Raw genomic sequence first — 11823 nt, 5'->3', positions numbered from 1 at the left:
CCTACAAAAAGAAACAGTGACAATGCTGGCAAAAAAAATCAAAGCAATATTCATGAACACACAATAAAAGTATCGTTGCTACCACAAACTACTCCCGAAAATGTACATACTAACACTTTAACTCAAGAATACATCACTATACATGAACACACACCAACAAATAATACACAACATAATGCTATTATAGAAAACATCACATTACAATCAAATATCATTGCCAAATTTCACCAAGAAATACAGTCAGGGCCAGAATATATTTGCACTATTTGTAATCAAATGTGGCATAAAGAAACAGTAAGATCAACACATATCATTAAAAACCACAAAACATTTATACAATGTGATATAAGTTCACAAAAAACTGACCATATATGTAACACATGCTACAAATATATTAGTCGAAATAAAATACCTCCAAGTTCAGTATTTAATGGAATGAAATTTCCTGATATACCACCTGAACTATATCTACATAACTTAGAAGAAAGATTAGTTTCACCAAGAATACCTTTTCTACAAATAAGAACATTGCCGCGTGGTTTTCAAAAGTCGTTATCAGGTGCTGTTGTTAATGTACCAGCTGATGTAATGACTACTGTTACAATATTACCTAGACAAACACATGATAACATGACAATACCCATTAAATTAAAACGAAAACTAAGTTATAAATCATTCACACATTTAGAAAATGTCAGACCTAACATTGTAAAAAAAGCAGCCATTTATCTAGCAAGAAATAGTGCATTATTTAAAGAATATGGAATAACAATAAACAAAGATTGGGAATATACACCAGAAAGGACAAATGACAACATACACACTTCAGAAACAGAAAATACATCAAGCAGTTCAGATAACATACCAGCAGGTAACTTAGATACTATGTTAAATAATGAAACAATAACAACAGATAGCATTAATATTTTAAGTTTAGCACCTGCTGAACATAACATACCAAGAGGTTTATATGAAGATAAAGATTCAGAATACTTAGCATTCCCAACAATATTTGCCGGACAACGTAGACCAGCAAATGAAGATAGACATGTACCAGTACATTACAGTACAATTTGTAAATCTGAACTTAGAAATTGTGACAAAAGAGTAGCTCAATCAGTAACAAATATGTTTTTTAAACTTAAAAAATTGCAAGTTAAACAAATACAAGACAAAATTTTCATATCACTTAGAAAGCATTTTAACAATGGGCAAGTTATAACGGTAAAACACATAAAAGAAAATTTAGAAGGAATACTACAATATAATGAAGGGTACAAAATTTTAAAGACAATACGCAGCTCACCTCCATATTGGGAGAATTGTAAAAAAGAAATATTTGCAATGCTAAGACAATTAGGAGTACCAACTTTTTTCCTAACATTGTCAGCGGCAGAAACAAGATGGTTTCATCTAATTAACATATTATTACGAATCAATGGAAACAAAGAATGCACTCCTGAAGAATTTGCTGATATGTCTTGGGAAAGCAAATGTACACTAATACAACAAAATCCAATTATATGTGCTCGCCATTTCGACTACCAAGTACGAAAATTATTCAATAGCATATTATTACATAATAGTAATCCTATTGGTAAAATAGTAGATTATTTTTACAGAGTAGAATTTCAACAACGTGGGTCACCACATATACATGCATTACTTTGGATACATAATGCACCTAGATATAATGAAGCTAACAATGATGAAGTAACACAATTTATTGATCAACATATAACTTGTGAAAAAACTGAAAACTCAACTATACAACATTTAATACCCTTGCAAAAACAGGGACATACTAAAAACTGTCGCATAAAACATCAAAAAACATGTAAATACCAATATCCAAGATACCCTATGCGACATACTACTATATTAGAACCATTGCAATTAGAAACAACAAATGATCTCATAAAAGAACACATACAATTAATCCATACAACAATGCACACACAAGAATTTGCCACTTATACATTTGATGATTTTTTGCAACACATGAAATTAACTGAAGAACAATATATAACATGCATACAATATCGACTACAAAAAACAACTATAGCTCTAAAAAGAACTCCAGCAGAGTGTTATATAAATAACTACAACAACATAATATTACAGGCATGGCAAGCTAACATAGATATACAATACGTATTAGATGCATATGCATGTGCTGTATATATTGTTTCATATATTAGTAAATCTCAAAGAGGGTTAAGTAAAATCATTGCACAAGCTACAAAAGAAGTACAACACAATCCAAATATTAAAGAACAATTAAAACACATAGGAAATAAATTCTTAAATTGTACTGAAATTAGTGCACAAGAGGCAGCTTATCTAATACTACAAATACCATTACGAAAAGCTTCCCGATCATTTGTATTTATAAATACAAATAGACCAGACAAACGCACATATTTAATGAAAGACATAAATACAATAAATTCACTACCAGACACATCAACTGATATACAATTTGACAATATACTTGTAAAATACAGCACACGTCCATTAACATTGGAAAAAATAACACTAGCTGACTACGCATCTAATTACAATACAAAAAAAAAAACTGCAAAAAAAAAAAAGGTTACAAACACGCATGATAACTTACTTTTAGAACTCAACTTTTATAGCTCGGATGATGAAGAAATAGAAATTAATAACATAGTTAATAAACAAAGCAATACTACATTCACTGAACGCAGAAAACAAAAAATTATACGATACTGCAGATTCAGCAAATTAAATGATCCTGAAAATTATTATAGAGAGTTATTATTGCTATTTTATCCCTGGCGAATAGAAAATAATATAATTGGTACAAAAGATACATACTATGAAAGATATCTAGAATTGCAAACAATTATTGATGCAAACCATTATATATATAATAAACAACATCAAATACTTTGCAAAAGTAATATGTCAACAGAAAATGATGCAATCCTTACACCACCATTATCCCCAGTGATAAATATACAAGATGATTTACATAATGACAATACCCTATATGATCAAGAATTACAGTACGACATATCTTTGGATTTAGGAATTAGAAGTACTACAGAAGAAGAAGCCTTAATAAATAATATGTTACCAGAAGACAAATACAATGACCTAATGCTAAATTTAACATTAGAACAAATAAACTTCATTTATCACCATCTAAATGCAATTAAAACACAAAAAGTACCTTTTTATACATTTTGTACTGGAGGTGCAGGAGTAGGAAAAAGCTTCCTGATAACAGCACTACATCAAACATTATTACGCTACTACAATACAAAAGCCGGAGAAAATCCAGAAAATGTTCATATATTACTAACAGCACCAACAGGTAAAGCAGCACATAATATACAAGGACAAACACTCCACAGTACTTTCAAAATACCAGTATCACAAACATTAACATATAAACAACTAACTCATGAAAACAGAAGCATACTTCAAAGTAAGCTTATGCATTTAAAAGTACTAATAATAGATGAAATATCAATGGTAGGTGCAAATATGTTTAATTTCATACACAATAGACTGCAAGAAATAAAAGCTTCTAACCAACCGTTTGGAGGAATATCAATATTAGCAATTGGAGATTTCTATCAATTAAAGCCCGTATTTGATACATACATATTTGACAATTCAAAACATTTGTATGGGCCATTAAGCACTAACTTGTGGAGAACACATTTTCAAATATATGAGCTTACAAAAATAATGAGACAACTAAATGACATGCCATTTGCAGAAATGCTCAACAGATTAAGAGTAGGAAAACACACAAAAAATGATATCACAAAGATAAAATCACGAGAAAAAGAACCTCCACAAAGTATTAAAAACAGTATACCATATATCATGGGTACTAACAAAGAAGTGAATGAAATAAATGACACAGTATTATTACAACATATGCAATCTCATGCAGTTTATACTACATTAGCAATAGACACAGTTGCATCAGACGTAAGTCAAGAAGTAAAAGAGAAAATATTAAAGCAATTACCAACAGACTCTACAAAAACAATGGGATTAGCAAGCACACTACACATTGCAATTAAACTTCGATATGATTTAACTGCAAATCTTGCAGTCAATGATGGATTAACAAATGGAGCAACAGGAACAATAGAATATGTTGATTGTACAAATAACATACCTATTATAATATGGATACATTTTGATAAAAAAAATATTGGTAAAAGTACAAGGCAACAAAATAAACATTTATACCATGCTAATATATCACATGAGTGGACACCAATATTGCCTATATCAAGACACTTTCAATACACTAAAAAATGTTTAACTATAATACGAAAGCAATTTCCATTACGGCAATCATCAGCAAGGACAATTCATAGAACACAAGGTGAGACAATTGAACCACTTTATATACACTTTAATAATACAAAAACACATCACCTACACTATGTAGCTATTAGTAGAGCTAAATCATTACAAAATATTTATATAAAAAACTTTGATGAAACAAAAATTGCAATACACCCAAAGGTCCATGAAGAAATGTTCCGATTAAAAACATATATGCCACTACAAATATCCATAACTCAAATATCACACTTTGCAAACAGCATTACTGTCATTGTACAAAATATACGCTCACTACAAAAAATTTTTAAATACATATCAGCTGACAGTAACATATTAAATGCTGATATTTTATGTTTCACAGAAATAAATACAACACATAAAGCAAGTACAGATGCATTTATACTTCCAAATTACAATATGCTAATATTTGATAAATACCATAACAAACAAACAAATCATGGGATTATAGTATATTATAAAACAAACCACAAAATACAACCAATTTTTACAACAGAAAAACAAATTGACATTTTGCAATTTACAAAACAAATACAAAACAATGACTACCTATTTGTAATAATCTACAAGCCACCAAAGGTAAGCATTCAAATACTATTTCAAATACTAACAACAATTTTAAATAATTTTCCAAATCATAAATATGTTATAATGGGTGATTTCAATGTTGATTTACAAAAACCAACACACAGTACAAATGTATTATTAGATAACATGTTAACAAAGTTTAACTGTGTTCAAAAAATAAACACACTTACAACAGATTACAATTCTATATTAGATCATATATTTACAAATGCAAATATACAACATTATGGAACTTTAGAGTCATATTACAGTGATCATAAACCAATTTGGACAGCTATATAATTTATATGCATTAAAGCCAGTTATAATGTGACAAATTTACAATTATGATACCGTATTAAATAATTGCATTTTTTTTACAGATGATTTCCATTCAAGATTTAAAGGACAACAAACCTGACGAAAGTAAGCCATACCAAAAAGCAATTCGTGTCAATATAATTCACTGTACTGGAAAAACATACTATCGCAATGCAAAGCAAGAAAATAAAGTAATGTATCATATGGCATTAGCAGATCAAACATCATCTTTAAAAGCTACTTGCTATAATGAAGATTATTATGCACAGACAAAAGAAGGATATGGAATGCTAATTCGGAATTACCTTTTGAAAAATGACACTCTAATTATCACAAAACAAAGTAAGATTTCAAGAATGCCACCAATTGAGATACCTGCAGAAATAATTCAAGAAGCAATTAATATTTTGCAACCACCAGCTCCACCAGTGTCTCCAATAAAGACAGTGAGAGAAGTGAGTGTAAAAACACTCCTAAGCGTCTCCGGGACGATAATTGAGGTGAGCTATATCTTTATGCTTATCATTTATACTACTGCATTTTTTGACTACCAAATAAGGTACACTTTTAAAAAGTTAAAACTTGCATGTTACTAAATGTATCTATCATCAAATAGAAATATGTATTACAGTACTAAAATGTTTTAAAACATGCAAATCCAATAATTGCCTAGAAAAACTATCAACATATGTTGTTCCTTATGATTAATATCTGTGTAAGTATGTAAAATTATTTACATTAATATTGCTATTCTCCCCAAAAAATTACAGGTAAGTAATCTACAACTTATAAAAATACACAAACTACAGAACATATGCAAATACTTTGAAATTGCATTTACTAAGGGTACTAAGGAAATAAATTATGCAACCATTATGCATTAAAACTATCATACAACTAATGTATGCACCATTAAATAACAGGTAAGTAAGCTAAACTATACTACACTTATTGCTAAGTATTTGCATAACGTAAACATATATGCAAATACAATATAATACTATGCATACCATACATATCACAACAAAAGTGTGCACCATTTAATAACAGGTAAGTAATATAAATTATACTACACTATTTAGTAAACTATGACACCAATAACAATAAAGAGCAAACTTAATATACCCAATCACTCTATCATTAAACAATACCCCCCACCATAAAACAGGTGTCACAACATATATGAAGTAGTACCTATAACAGTAGCTACTTCCTGTACTATTAGCATTGTGGCATGCAGTAAAATCTGCATACCAACCACAATGCTAATAATGCTATTAATGCATTAACATATAGACAAAAACACACAACACAAATTAGCACTTTTACGAAGCCCACAACAAACTCATTTCCCACCTAAATCTCACTAATTTATAATATAACTGATATAGACTGTAAGCAGCAAAATTAAAAGGTAAGTAAACTAATAATTGAATTATTAGCATATTCTTTTCATAGCTATAGCATTCTATAACAGCAAATTGCACATACAAAATGCAATTACTAAAGATTGTAAGTTAATACAAGTCTTGTAACAAAAGAAAGTAACACAAACACAAAAAAAACAATTATTACCAACAAATAAATATGTGAAATTTAGTTGTTTTGTTTGCAAAGACTGTCATGTCAACAATTATCATATTTCAAATTAAGCAAAAACCAGCACAATCCATGTTAGTAAGTAAAAAATATATAATGAACATATACTATTTTACAGGAAGAACAAACAAAAAATATATTCGTTGGAGGCCAAGAAACACAATTGAAAAGTATCACTGTCAAAGATACTACGGACTCTGTGAAAATTACTCTATGGAGAGAGGCAGCTGACTTCCCAATAGTAATTGGACAATATATACATTTATCGCACGTAACGGTACATGAATTTAACAAAGAAAAGATTTTAAACACAACCCGCCATACAAAAATACAGGTAAGTAAAATTTTACATTGCAATTAATAGTTAGTTAATATGAGTAAATGAATTAATACTAAAACAGTATCTTTGCAGGTAATAAAACCACCCGAAGAAAACCTTGATGTAACTATTTATGGATTAGACAAACTACATCATGAAACAAGCATGGTAACAGTACAAGTAAATGGGACAGAAGATTTCCAATCCATGGAAATTAACAATACTACTTTAATGGACTTTTTGCATATAAGCTATGATGTAGACAACTTAGCAGACACATTAATGAAACATCTACCATTATATGTAAAGATAACATTTTGCAATGGATCAATCATAAACATCATTGAGAACATATGATGTCAGCAATTATACCATATTTAACAAATGTTAGGTACTAAAAATACAATTGATGTTTACAATGTTGGTTTGAACAAGTTTAATTAACACAACATATATATATATATTGTTTAAAGTGTTTAATACAAAACTAAATCACAAAATTACTTTTGAGTGCAAATAATAGTTTGAAATGCTTTTATCATATTTACTGTGTGGAATTTACTAAAAATGTTGTCTACTATAAATACAAATAATGTTTACAATGTAACATTACACACGATTTAATAAGACAATACATATATATATCGCTTAAGATGTGTTTCGTACAAAACTAGATAACAAAATTACTTTAAATTGCTAATCACTTTTTGCAATGCTTTTATTAGAATAACTGTATGTGACTTACTATACAAATCTCAAGTAATTTTTATATACAATCTATAGTTATACATTTGATTAGATTTTCTAAGTATGACATATGCAACTGTGAAGTTAAATAGTAAGTTTTACAGAAATTGAGTGTTATTAATCATTTACATGTTGTATATTTACAATTAATAAAAAAAGTATAAAAGTGAGTTCAAATCAAAACTGTGTCATTAAAAAACTAGTTTACTTTTGCATTCTGATGGTGCACCTTTTCTAATCCTGTCAAACTTGCAAATTTAATGCCGCTATTACTTTTACTAACGCCTGTCATATCCATTGATTTACTAAAAGCTCTTACCTAATACCAGGACTGCAATAGAACATGCTGCCTTGGAAATATCCTAAATACTTTACGCCAAGTTCACTTTTCTACATAATGGTAATGTACTTGACTACTAAATGAAAGCAATAACTAACACCTACTACGGTAAGTTATACTATGTTTTAAAGTTATGTGTCAATCTGTAACTTGCTAAAATTAATTGTGCATTACTTATAACGCACCTACTGCCATCAAAATGCAACTACAATATACTTGCTGGGGGAGAGTGGTATACTCCCTGGAAAAATTCCCCCCACACTTTTTAATAACACAAACTTTAAGCAAGTTATCTCTTCTTGCTAAAGTAATTGTTGTATGAAAGTGTGTGGGACCTGCATCTTTACAAAGGATAAACTTCCACCAGTACAAAGAAAATCATTAGAAAAATGCTAAATCTATTCTCTAATACAACCTAAGGAAGATAATGCTGCCATCAACCAATACACCAAGGCAGCAGTTAAGAAGTTAACTATACTCAGCATCCTAATGCATGTATTTATAACATATTTTTGGATACAATCTATAATTAGACATTTGCTTACATATTCTAAGTGTAACATTAGCAACTGTAAAGTTAAATAGTAAGTTTTAAAGAAATTGAGTGTTATTAATCGTTTACATGTTGTATATTTACAATTAATAAAAAAAGTGACAAAAAAGTGAGTTCAAATCAAAACTGTGTCATTAAAAAACTAGTTTACCTTTGCATTCTTAGGTTGCACCTTTTCTAATCCTGTCAAACTTGCAAATTTAATGCCACTATTACTTTTACTAACACCTGTCATATCCATTGATTTACTATAGCTCTTACCTAATACCAGGACTGCAATAGAACATGATACCTTGGTAATATTGTAAATACTTTACACCAAGTTCACTTCTCTACATCATAATAATCAACTTGACTGCTAATTGAAACCAATAACTAACACCTACTACAGTAAGTTATACTATGTTATAAAGTTATGTGTCAAATCTGTAACTTGCTGAAAAATTAATTGTGCATTACTTATAAAACACCTACTGCCATCAAAATGCAACTACAATATACTTGCTGGGGGAGAGTGGTATACTCCCTGGAAAAATTCCCCCCACACTTTTTAATAACACAAACTTTAAGCAAGTTCTCTTCTTGCTAAAGTTATTGTTGTATGAAAGTGTGTGGGACATGCATCTTTACAAAGGATAAACTTCCACCAATACAAAGAAAATCATTAAAACAATGCTAAATTTATTCTCTAGTACAACTTAAGGAAGATCGTGCTGCCATCAACCAATACACCAAAGCAGCAATTAAGAAGTTAACTATACTCAGCATCCTAATGCATGTATTTATAACATTGTATTATTTGCCCTTTACAAGTTAAGACTAAGTATGTGTATAAAAAGAATATACTTGTATGTTACTTGTTCATTGCTGAACTATGTATATACTTTATCACTTAAAAATAAAACTTTACCATGTAACTATATTTAACTCTATAACTGATACTAGCTTGCCATTCATTGCCTGCTCTTTTACATAAGTCTAGATCTGTCAACAATTTAATAGAAAGCCTAATGATGTAAACCTGCTACCATAAACAATACTTTGAATACTTTCCTGAAACTTCCGTTTACTGGCAAATATTACCAAACTTGAATAGTACTAAAAGTAATGAATAACACCTAAGACCTCCTTCGACACTGCCTTTCTCTACCACCAGCCTCTTTGCCCTAAAAACACTTATCTTCCATTTACTATTAATGTATCAACTAAATATTTCTGAAATTGCATATAAATGTATACAATATAGTTATATGCTACAACAATTATAGGTTTACACCTATAATACTACTACATATCTAGATATATAGTATATACTACTATATCTACATATATAGTACTATATATAAATACCTACTAGACTACCAAAAGTTTACAAGTTGATCAAATTCTGTGTATTAAAGGTATGCTATTTATTATTTATATGTGTTTATTACTACAAACTGTATTTACTATATGAACTAAAAATGAAACTTACCATGTCACTTTGTGTTTACCTATATAATTGACTTTAACCTGTCATTAACTACTCTTGTACATCACACTTGTCTATGTTCAGTTTATTGGCAGGACTGCAATTGTAAACATGCTACTTTACAAATATGTGGAATACCTTGAGCAGAATTGCTTTCCCAACATAATAGTAAACAACTTAACTGCTAAAGAAAAACAATAAGTCACACCTATTAAGGTAAGTTATACTATCTTATAGTTTATGTGTCAAAACTGTAAATATATACAAGGTAGTTTTTACAAACATTTCCATGCACATCCTGCCATCAAAATGTAAGTACATCACTGGCTGAGGGATAGTGATATACTCCCTGAAAAAAATACCACCAAACTGTTAATAACAGTAAACTTTGAGCATTTTATCTCTCCATGCTAAAGTTATTTATTATGAAAGTGTATAGGACCTGCATCTTTGCTACCAAGATAAACTTCCACCAGTATAAAGAAAATAATTCACAAAATGCTAAGTCTATTACTGCAGTACAACTTCATTTTAAACAATCTTGAATAGCACAAAAGTTACCATGTCACTTTGTGTTTACGTAAATAATTGATTTTAACATGTCATTGACTACTCTTGTACCTCATACTTGCTCTGTTCAATTTATTAACAGGAATGCAATTGTATACATGGCCATCACAAATATGCTTGATACCTTGAACAAAGTTCCCTCCTAACATAATAGTAAGCAACTTAACTGCTACATTAGCAATAAGTCAAAGCTATTAAGGTAAGTTATACTTTATTATACTTCATATGTGAATACTATGATTTACTAAAAAGTAGTTATTATACAATTATTTCCATTTAGATCCTTGCATACAAATGTAAGTACACCACTGCCTAGAGGAGAGTGGTACACTGCCTATAAAATTTCACCCTAGACTTTTTAATAACAGTAAACTTTGAGCAAGTTATCTCTCCTTCAATAAGTTATTGTTCAATAAAAATACACTTCCTCACTGCCTTTCTCTGCCACCTACCACCTTGCATCATACTAACCAATAACTAACACCTAAGACCTCCTTTCACACTACCATTCTCAACCTACTGCCTCCTTACCCTAACAATACTTATCTCCCAATTACTATCTGTCTGTTAACATACTATTTCTGAAATAAACATATACTGTATATAATTTGTTTATATGCTACCTCCATCATACATTTACAACTATAATAGTACTAGCAATATATCTACTTCTATTAACAAAATATAGTAACCAAAAACTATGCCAAGCAATACCAAAAACTCTAACTTAACTACTACGAGACCTATTGCATTGCAAATGCTTGTTTGTTCTTGCAATGTTCCTGTTCTCACTTAACTCTTCTTTTTTTTTTTCTCTCTTCACAGGTTCACAGCTTGTATTTACATGAGAGACGCTGACTGCTTCTATGAATGCTGCCTCTCTGGTAAGTATACGTTCTATTCTCTGAAACTATTTACAATTATCTACATTCAGCTTGTATAACTGTTTCTTGTCTATTTGCCACTTAGCTCTG

This window comes from Lissotriton vulgaris, chromosome 5, assembly GCF_964263255.1.
Source record: "Lissotriton vulgaris chromosome 5, aLisVul1.2, whole genome shotgun sequence".
In the NCBI taxonomy this organism is placed as follows: Eukaryota; Metazoa; Chordata; class Amphibia; order Caudata; family Salamandridae; genus Lissotriton; species Lissotriton vulgaris.
This window is presented reverse-complemented; position numbering follows the sequence as displayed.